Consider the following 9,182-nt stretch of genomic DNA (forward strand, 5'->3'; position numbering starts at 1 on the left):
GTCCCTCCAAGGCATCCCCACCATCCAGGGCTTGTTCATCTTCCCTGCTGGACTGTAAACACCTTGTTCTGTCTTCTTGGCCTCCCTGGCTGTTGTAATACTGCAGCAGGTACTCAGTAAATGTTTGTTGAGCTAAGAGTTAGATGGAGGTAAACCAGCACAGGTGAACAGTGGGCAGCCATGCTGTGGGTGCATGTCTTTGTTTTTTCCCGATTCTAAGGTAATTCTTGCTCACTGAAGGCCAAGACTTGCAATGTCCAGAAAAACATGAAAATAAGAAATCACATCTGGAGTCTAACCTTCCACCAGCAATCATTCATGTTTTGGAAAACATCTTGCAGTTCACTCATTCAGTCAACAAACACCTGATGAGCATCTGAGACATCAACACGTTGGTCCCCATGAAGTCTAACTGGGAGCACGGCAGTGTGTCCAGCCTCATGGAACTGTCTAGTTAGAGAGCAAGATGGGCATTCATCAAACAGTCACAAAACATCAACTTGAACTTGAATAGGAAAAAGAACCAAAACAATAGCAGAGAGCCATAAGGAAAGGAGTTAATTCCTCCAAGGGGTGGGAAGGGAAGACTTCCCCACTCGGAGCGATATGTGCTGATGTGGAGGGGAAGTGGGGGGGGCATCAGGGAGGAGGAGGGGAGGGGAGCAGGCAGGACCAGGTAGGAAGAGCCTTGTAGACCTCGTATTTTGTTAGAGGAGCACTCAGGGTGGAGACCCAAGATGCAAGCGACCACGGGAAAAACAGAGGGAATGGAGGCAGCCAGATGAAGACGGAGTGGCCAAGAAGGGAGGAGGGAAGCCAGGGTGCATGGCATTGTGGACCAAGAGAGAATGGAGCTGGGATATGTCAAATTCAGGGAGGGGCAGTAAGGCCATTGTGACATCTCTTCTTGGACAGCTATTGGAGAAGTGGCTTCCCTGGAGAAGAGGACGGGGTGAGGTGCAAGGCTGCCTTTGCCAAATAAAAAACCCACATTTTCAAGGGCAGCACTTAAGACCCCCAGAGATGCATGGGTTGAGAGTATGTGTGACCAAGAAGACAACAGCACATAAATAAGTCTAGGTAATGTCTAGGCTTAGGGTGACCAAAGCAGTTCAACTGAATCAGTGGCCATTTGTGGTAAAAGAGGTTAAACAATTTTCTAAATTGAAAAAAATTCACCTGTACAATTCAGTGTATTTAGTATTTTCACGAGGTTGATCAGCCATCGCCGTTCTTCCATTCCAGTACACTTCATTACTCCACGAAAGGAACCAAGTACCCGTTAGCACTCCTCATTCCCTCCTTCCTCCAGCCTCTGGCAACTACCAATCTGCTGTCTGTCTCTGTGGATTTCACCACCCTGCACATTTCACATAAGTGGCGTCCTCCAGCCCATGCAGCCAGTCGCTCATTTAACTCAGCATAATGTTGCCAGGGCTCATCCATGTTGCAGCAGGTGTCTGTGCTTCATTCCTTTTTATGGCTGAATACCATTTCATCACGTGGCTATACCATCCTTCCATCAGTTGAGGGACATTTGGGTTGTTTCCACATGGGGACTCTTATGCATAAGGCTGCTCTGATTGTTCATGTACAAGTTTTGTGTGAATACTTGAGTACTCTTGAGTAAGACAACTTGGAGTGGAATTGCTGCGTTACATGGCAACTCTATGTTTAACCTGTCAACGAAAGTTCAATTAACAATCAAAATAAGAAGGAAAAAAAAAAGAATTTTATTTGAGACTAACTGAGGATTGTAACCTGGGAGACAGACTCGGAAAGTTCTGAGAACCGTCCCACCTGCAAGAAGTCAAAGGTAGAGTAGCACACGTTTTTGAGACAAAGGATCAAAACGACATACTGATATTTTAACAGAAAGTTCACCAAAGACACATAGTCCAGGTGAGCACATATGAAGGAAGCAGCAAGTCAACATGACCCCCCAACAGAGCTGGAAAAGAACACTATTCTTCTGAGAAATTACATTGCTAGTGTCAGAAGAAGGGGGAAAATGATCTTCCTTACCTTTGAAGGTAAAACTGTCCTTACCTTCGAGCAGACGTTCCCATGTTTGAGGAGCTCTGGTTAATGTGTAAATGCAGGTGCACGCTGCACGTTAGGGAGAGAGGGAGGAGGCCCAAACAGACAGAATTTTATTTAAATTTTCTTGTCCTGCCTTAAAATAGGAATTTTATTTCATCAAACCTTTTGAGGTACTGCCAGGCTTATCCACAACAGCTCTACCATTTTACGCTCCCACCAACAATGTATAACTATTCTAATCTCTCCACAAGCTTACCAGCATTTGTTACTGCTTGTCTTTTTTATTATAACCATCATAGTAGGTATGAAGTCATATCTCATGGTTTTGTAAGCATTTAAAAATAGTTAAAATCTGGTGGTGATATCTCACACTATACATTAGGGGTCAGCAAATTTCTGTAAAGGGCAAGATAATAAATATTTTAGGCTTTGCACACCAATGATCTCTGCTTTAACAACTCGACTGTTGTAGTGTGAACGCAGCTGTAGGCAATTTGTAAACAAATGGGCGTGGTTGTATTCCAGTAAAATTTCATGTATGAACTTTGAATTTCATATAATTTCCGTCTGTCATTGAACCTTATTCTTTTCATTTTTTTCAACTATTCAAAAATGTAAAAACCATCTTTGAGTCCCACACACCTGCCGGCTCCCACCCAGTCAGCCCACCCGGACCCCGTGCCTCCATGCCCAAGCGCCCCAAGTGTGACAAGGAGGTGTACTTTGCTGAGCGGGTGACCTGCCTCGGGAAGGTTTGGCATCGGCCTTGCCTGAAGTGTGAGAAGTGTGGAAAGATGCTGACCTCAGGGGGTCATGCTGAGCATGAAGGCAAGCCCTATTGCAACCACCCCTTCTATGCTGCCATGTTTGGACCCAAAGGCTTTGGGCGTGGTGGAGGTGAGAGTCACACTTTCAAGTGAACCCAGGTTTTGGAGACCCCATCCCTGGCTGCCCGCTGGGCCGCTGCCCCTCCAGGCTGATGGGAGGCCTTCCCCACCAGCACCTGGGTCTCCCCTGTAGACCCCTATGCCCTCAATAAACCCGGACCCCTGTAAAAAAAAAATAAAATAAAAACCATCTTTGGCTCTCAGGCCATATAAAAACTGGTGCTGGACTGGATTTGACCTGTGGGCCGTAGCTTGATGACCCCTGCTATGCACAAAAATAGGTTCTTGAGGACTGCAGCTCTAAATAAGAAAAGGCAAAACCATAGAGTTCAGAGGGAAAAACAGAATGTCTTTGTGATCTTGGTAGAGACCAATATTTTTTAACCAAACCAGGGACAACTGGTAAACTAGCTACATTAAAGTTAAGGACTTGTGTTCGTTAGAAAGCAGTGTTACACAAGTGAAAAAGGCAAGCGACAGAGTAGGTGACAGTAATTGATGCTCACAGACCCCACAGAGGACTGGTGTCCAGAATACACAAAGAACTTGGCGTCCCAATACGAAGGAAAACACAGCATAAAAACGGGCAAGTGACTTGAACAGACCTATCATTTGCAATCCCTATCAAAATGCCAAAGGCATTTTTCACAGAACTAGAACAATAATTTTTAAATTGGCATGGAAACACAAAATTAACTAATGCCTGAGGAAGTAATCCTCAGGAGACGAGGAAGGTGGTCAAAACATTATCCGGGGGATGGGAGGGAAGTGGGTGTGGTTATTAAAGCACAGCCCATAGCAGAGATACTCTTGGTGTTGGAGCTGCGCCTTTTGATGTTAGCCATTGTCCACACAAGAACCTGCAGAGGTGGTAGAGTTGTGTAGAACTTAGTGCATGCACAGACAAATGAGCACAACTGAAATTGGGGAATGTGAAGAGGATCAGTGGATTGCATGAAAGTATCTTGGCTGTGTTATTTTACCATAGTTTTGCAGATTGTTACCAGTGTGAGGAACTAGGCAAAGCATACAAGGTATCATTCTGTTACTACTTTTAATTGTATGAGAATCTACAATTATTTTTTTTCTTTTAATTTTTTTTAACAGTCGCCCCGAAGTCTTTATTGGCCCCCAGGACCCTGATCTAGCCTCTCTGTGGGGGCCCCTCAAGAACCCTAGTGATGGGGTCTCCTTTGTTCTCTGAAAAGTCTGTTTTTTTCTGGAAAATAAAAAGTCCTTGGAGGGTCAAGGTGCTCCGGTCCCTCCCCTGCTAGAACTTCTGGTTCTTGCTCAGCCGGTTGTGACGCCAGATGTGTTTCCGTAGCAACCGCCAGTACTCCCGGGTCTCAGGGTCCAGCTCCTCCAGCTTCTTGGGGGGACCCACGTTCATCTGGAACAGCCGGCTCTCTTGGCATAATCTCGTACATGGAGTCTCCCAGAAGTGGCAGGGTCCGGGAGCTCCCAGGCCCGCCAACCGGCCCAGCTCCGGGTAGCCCCGTTGAGGCGTCGGGCCGCCATGACGTACGCCGGCTGCCTGCCTACAATTATTTTAATAAAAATTTCAATTAAAAAAAACCTCAGTACCTTGTCTGGAGTTCTAACCCCACAGCCTGAGATACGTTGTACCTGTTTGCTGGGTATCCGTGGCCTCGGGGAAGACTGTGTTGTGAGGAAGAAGCCCAGAGGTCAGAGTGAGCTCGGGTTCACGGATGTGGGACCCTGGTGTGACATGAAAAGAGGACAGTGGTTCGTGGGCAGATGTGGAGGGACTGTGGTTTGTGACAAGGGCCATGAATGTGAGGAGGGCTTGAGGGTCTGGGTTAGAGGCTCTGCCGCGCTGTTTGTAGGTCTGGTCTAGCCAGGAGTCCTGGAGGGGAACCCAGAGAGGGGATGGATACCTGGAGTGAGATGTTCCCCAAGAACTGTGAACCCGAGAGCCCTGTCGCAGCGGTGGTCATGGAGAACCTGTGGGTGTATCGCGGGCTCTCTCTCATTCTCTGACGAAGTGGTGGAGCCAGGGTCCAACTAGGACTGTGAGGCTGCCGACCTGCACTGCATCTCACACCCTACACACACTGTCAGTGACGTCTGTAGTGACTGAGGTCTGCGCATGGATCCGGGGGCAGGGGGAGCTGCATGTTCACTCCACTAAGAACTGAGTTGTAGGTGGGGTTGGATGCTAGTGGGTGGGACAGTTGGGAAGGTGGGCACATGGCAGCAGGGGGATTCATAATGAATGGCCTTGGTGTGCCTGACGTGAGCTGGGGAGCGCTAGGACGCTCCTCATTCAGTGCTCTCAGTCATACACCTGCAGGTGGAATTGCCGTCATAGGGTGGATACAGAGTCGGTTTTAGCAGCTAAGCGTCTAGCCAGTTTTTAACATAATGCCATTTTAACTCTTTTTTTTTCTCTAAGGATTCAAATATTTCTCCCTCCCCCAGCCTGGGAAACAAAAGTCCAGATGGAAGCAGCAACTCAGGTTGTTTTAAGGGCAGAACCATCCGGTTTCAAGAAAATGGAAGATTTGTAGGGGATGATTCCTGTTTATATGCATTAGGAGAAATCTGGGAGTGTGAGGATGAGGTAAAAATGCTCCATAAAAACCCAGGGGCTCATCTGAGGCGAACAGCATCTACCCAGGACAACAAGAGGGTCTGGTGAGAGGCTGTAGTCATCACGAACATGGAGAGAGGACGACCCTCTCCTCAGTCCTCACCCATCTCAAAAAGGTCCCAGACAAAAGCTTTCTTTGAACATGACTCAGACATTTAAGCATTCCAGTTATATATCCAATTGTTGGAAAAGCCATGAAGGTCCCATCCTTGATGAAGATGACCACAGAACAGCCGTCAGCCGGGTTGGACAACCTGGCCACCTTGGTGGAGAACAGGAGACAAGCCCACCAGATGAACTGAAAGTGTAAATTCTGACAGCCACTCTGCACCCTGAGTGAACAGGGTCTAACTCAGAGAAAGGCAGCCACACAGGGGAGGGGTGAGAGGAGGTGTCTGATCAGGGCATATGCACTGCTGAGCAGAAGAGAATTCATCCGGAGATGAATACATTGACTGCAATGAATGTGGGCGATCCTTCAGATGGAAATCTCACTTCGTTGGGCACCAGAGGACTCATACTGGAAAGAGGCTTTTTACCTGTAGTGACTGTGGAAAAACCCTTCTCCAATAACTACGACCTCCATAGAGCAGAGAAGCCGTAGAAATGCAGTAAACATGGGAAAGCCTTCAGTGCTAGCTCTGCCTCTATCAAGCACAAGAAGACCCACACGGGAGAAGATGCATGAAGGCGGCCAGTGCAGGAAGTCCTTCAGCCACCACTCTTCCTTGTTTTGCACCACAGAACTCAAGCTAGAGAAAAGTCGTTCAGACATAATATATGAGAAATCCTTCCCCAATGTCTCCCACCTTATTGTCCATTGAGGATTCACACAGGAGAGAAACCCTTGTACGTGCCAAGTGTGGGAAGCTGTGGCTCATACCTGACTAAATGTGGGAGAATTCACATTGGAGGGAAACCGTGTTAGTGTACGAATTGTGGAAAATCCTTCAACTGCAATGGTCACCTTGTCGTGCATCAAAAAGTCCATTCCGGGGAGAAACCCGGCAAGTGTAAAGAATGTGGGGAAACTTTCACTGAGAGTGCTTACCTCATCCGGCACCAGAGGATCCATACAGGCGAGAAGCCTTATGAGTGTAGTCAGTGTGGCAAAGCTTTCAGGGACAGCTCCTGTCTGACCAAACACCAGAAGATACATTCTCAAGAGCCCCTGTACCAGTGGGTCAAATGTCAGTTCCAGGGCAGCTGTGCTATTAGACACCAGAGTTGGCACACTGGACAGACACTCGAGTAAAGTCAGTGAATGTGAAAATGGCTCTGTCCAATTCTCTTTACTTATGCAATGCCAGAGACTTCATATTGAAGAGAAGCTCTTTGAAAATAATGCAACTCATCCTTTACTCCTCGGAACAGAAACCCTCGAGACATTGTGTCTGTGTCAGAAACTGGGAGAATTCTTCTGCCGTGTTGCTGAACTTACTGGAAAGAAATTCTAGAAATGTAACAAATGTGTTAAAAACCTTCAAGGATTGTGCTAAAAATACGTACATGAGACTCTGACACATCACAGTGAAACCTTTTGAGGGCAATGACACCTTTGAGAGAGGAGACCAAGATGTCGGGGGGAGACTTACTTCTCATGGCATTCCTTTGTCATTATATGATGTGCAAATCAAAACCTAGGAATGGAGTTAATGTGGGAAACATTCACACTGGAACTGTTGCTTTTCTTTGCGTTGGAAGATTTGGTTAACATGATGAGTTCGAGGTTTTGGTAAAAACTCTTGCCGACACTCTTTGGTAAAAGGAATGTATTTTTGATTTGGCCAATACAGAGTGATAATACAGGAAAGTCCCTTAAGGTGCTGCTAACCTTAATGTGAAGGAAAACTCATGCAAAAATGGACAGCAATCATACATTTATGGGGGAAACCTTCCAACTGGAGATCTGGTCTTCCAGAGTAGTGCTGTCTGATAGAAATATCATATGAGCCACATATGTCATTTCAAATTCTTTAGTGGCCATATGTTTTTAAAAACTAATAAGAAACAGGTGAAATTCATGTCAATAACATTTTATTTTACCACCTGTATCCCAAATACCAATAGTTTGAATGTACGGCACTCACTGCACTTCGATTCCTGTCACTGCACATCTAGCAGCCACTTCATCAACAGCATGACTCCAGGGCATCACAGAATTGGTTTTGGAGAGAAGCCCCTGATAGAGCATTTGTCTGGTTGAAAATAAACCACAGTCAGGTTTTTGTCCCATTTCTAGAAAAAGTGTGTGCCTGGAAGTTAGTCCTGACATAGAACCCTCGGGACTCAACTCATTCATTTATTTCAATATACACGTTCTTTCCATATTTAAAAAATTTTTTAAATTTTCTTTTCACATTTTAACATCTTGGAAATCAGGTTAATCAATGGCAGCCTGTAGTTCAGTTGGCAGCCTTTTGTTTTCTCAGTGGCACACAAAATGTGCATCTTACCATCCGTTGTGTCTTAGGTCTGATAAAATAACTAATATCAGGAGGGGGAATTACATGACTAGTGAGATTCATTCATCTGAGGAAACCAGAACGTTCACAGAAGAGACTGTTGCTGGGGTAACAATGAACAACACAGCTGTGGGAGCAAAAGAGGGTGATGTAGTCCTGCTCCTGTTGCTGGATAGTGAGTGTTACCTGATTCCTTTCCTGTAGCCAGTGTCATCTGTAATCGTCACTGTTTATTGCAAGACTGAAAATTCTCATAAGGTGGAGGGAAGCCAGACACACAAGTGTGTACAGGCTCCTCACAAGCTGGTTAAACAGTAGAGAACTTCTGATGTCACAGGGCTTCTAGTCTAGCTTATATATCAGAGTATCTTTAGTATTTTCTGTATATGTGCTGGTGCGCACTTTGGGCCTTTTATTTATGAAAGAAAACGCTGTCCCTGACAGTCAGTGGACACTCATTTAAGTGGCAATCCCTTGGCTGCTCAGAAGGCCTATGTGGGAATCCTAACCCCAAATAAAGAAAAATTGTATGAAATTGCATGAAAATTCTGGGCCAGACCAGGTGAGTGTTAGCGCCATGGGTAGGAGTACACGTTTTGACTTTCGTCAGACTTGGGTTTCTCATGGGATTCTGTCTCCATAGCTGTGGGGTCGTAGGTGACTTGTTGAATCTCTGTGTGCCTTAGTTCCTCACTTACAAAGTGTGGATAATCCCACGCTCATTAGGAGGAAGAGCAGTGAGGGACACAGAGGCCCCGGGACAGAGCAGGCTCAGTGTGGGTCCGCTGCTTCTGCTCCCTGCCCCACTGGTATTACTGCACCTCCCACTGTTACCACTGCTCTTATTATTGTTTTTATTGTTGATTTTGTTGATGATGAGGACGTAGAGGTTGCTCTTCTCTGACTCTGGAGGCTGAAAGAGAAGAGACGTTGGCAGCCTTCTCAACCACTGTAGGCTCTCGGCCCCTGTCACCAGGAGTTCACAGCTGGCATTGCTTCCCAGACTCTAGTGTATGTGATTGGCTGGAGGCCCCCTGAGGTGGGCAGAGCTGAAGGAGCTACCTGGGAGAGGGCCAGACTCTCCGGATGTGGATGATGGCAGCTGGGATGTGTGTGGGTGCCTGTCCCGAGTGGAGGTGGGGCTCCAGGCACTGAGATGATGAGGTCTTGGCA

General features: G+C 46.5%; 2 pseudogenes; one reads left to right on the forward strand and one right to left on the reverse strand.

Annotated features, from left to right (window-relative positions):
• Nucleotides 1-2,729: 2,729 nt before the first annotated feature.
• LOC140698000 (cysteine-rich protein 1 pseudogene) lies at nt 2,730-3,087 on the forward strand (annotated as a pseudogene).
• A 943-nt stretch (nt 3,088-4,030) lies between these two features.
• LOC102528956 (large ribosomal subunit protein mL54 pseudogene) lies at nt 4,031-4,448 on the reverse strand (annotated as a pseudogene).
• Nucleotides 4,449-9,182: the final 4,734 nt, after the last annotated feature.

This window comes from Vicugna pacos, chromosome 9 (genome assembly GCF_048564905.1).
Source record: "Vicugna pacos chromosome 9, VicPac4, whole genome shotgun sequence".
Taxonomy (NCBI): Eukaryota; Metazoa; Chordata; class Mammalia; order Artiodactyla; family Camelidae; genus Vicugna; species Vicugna pacos.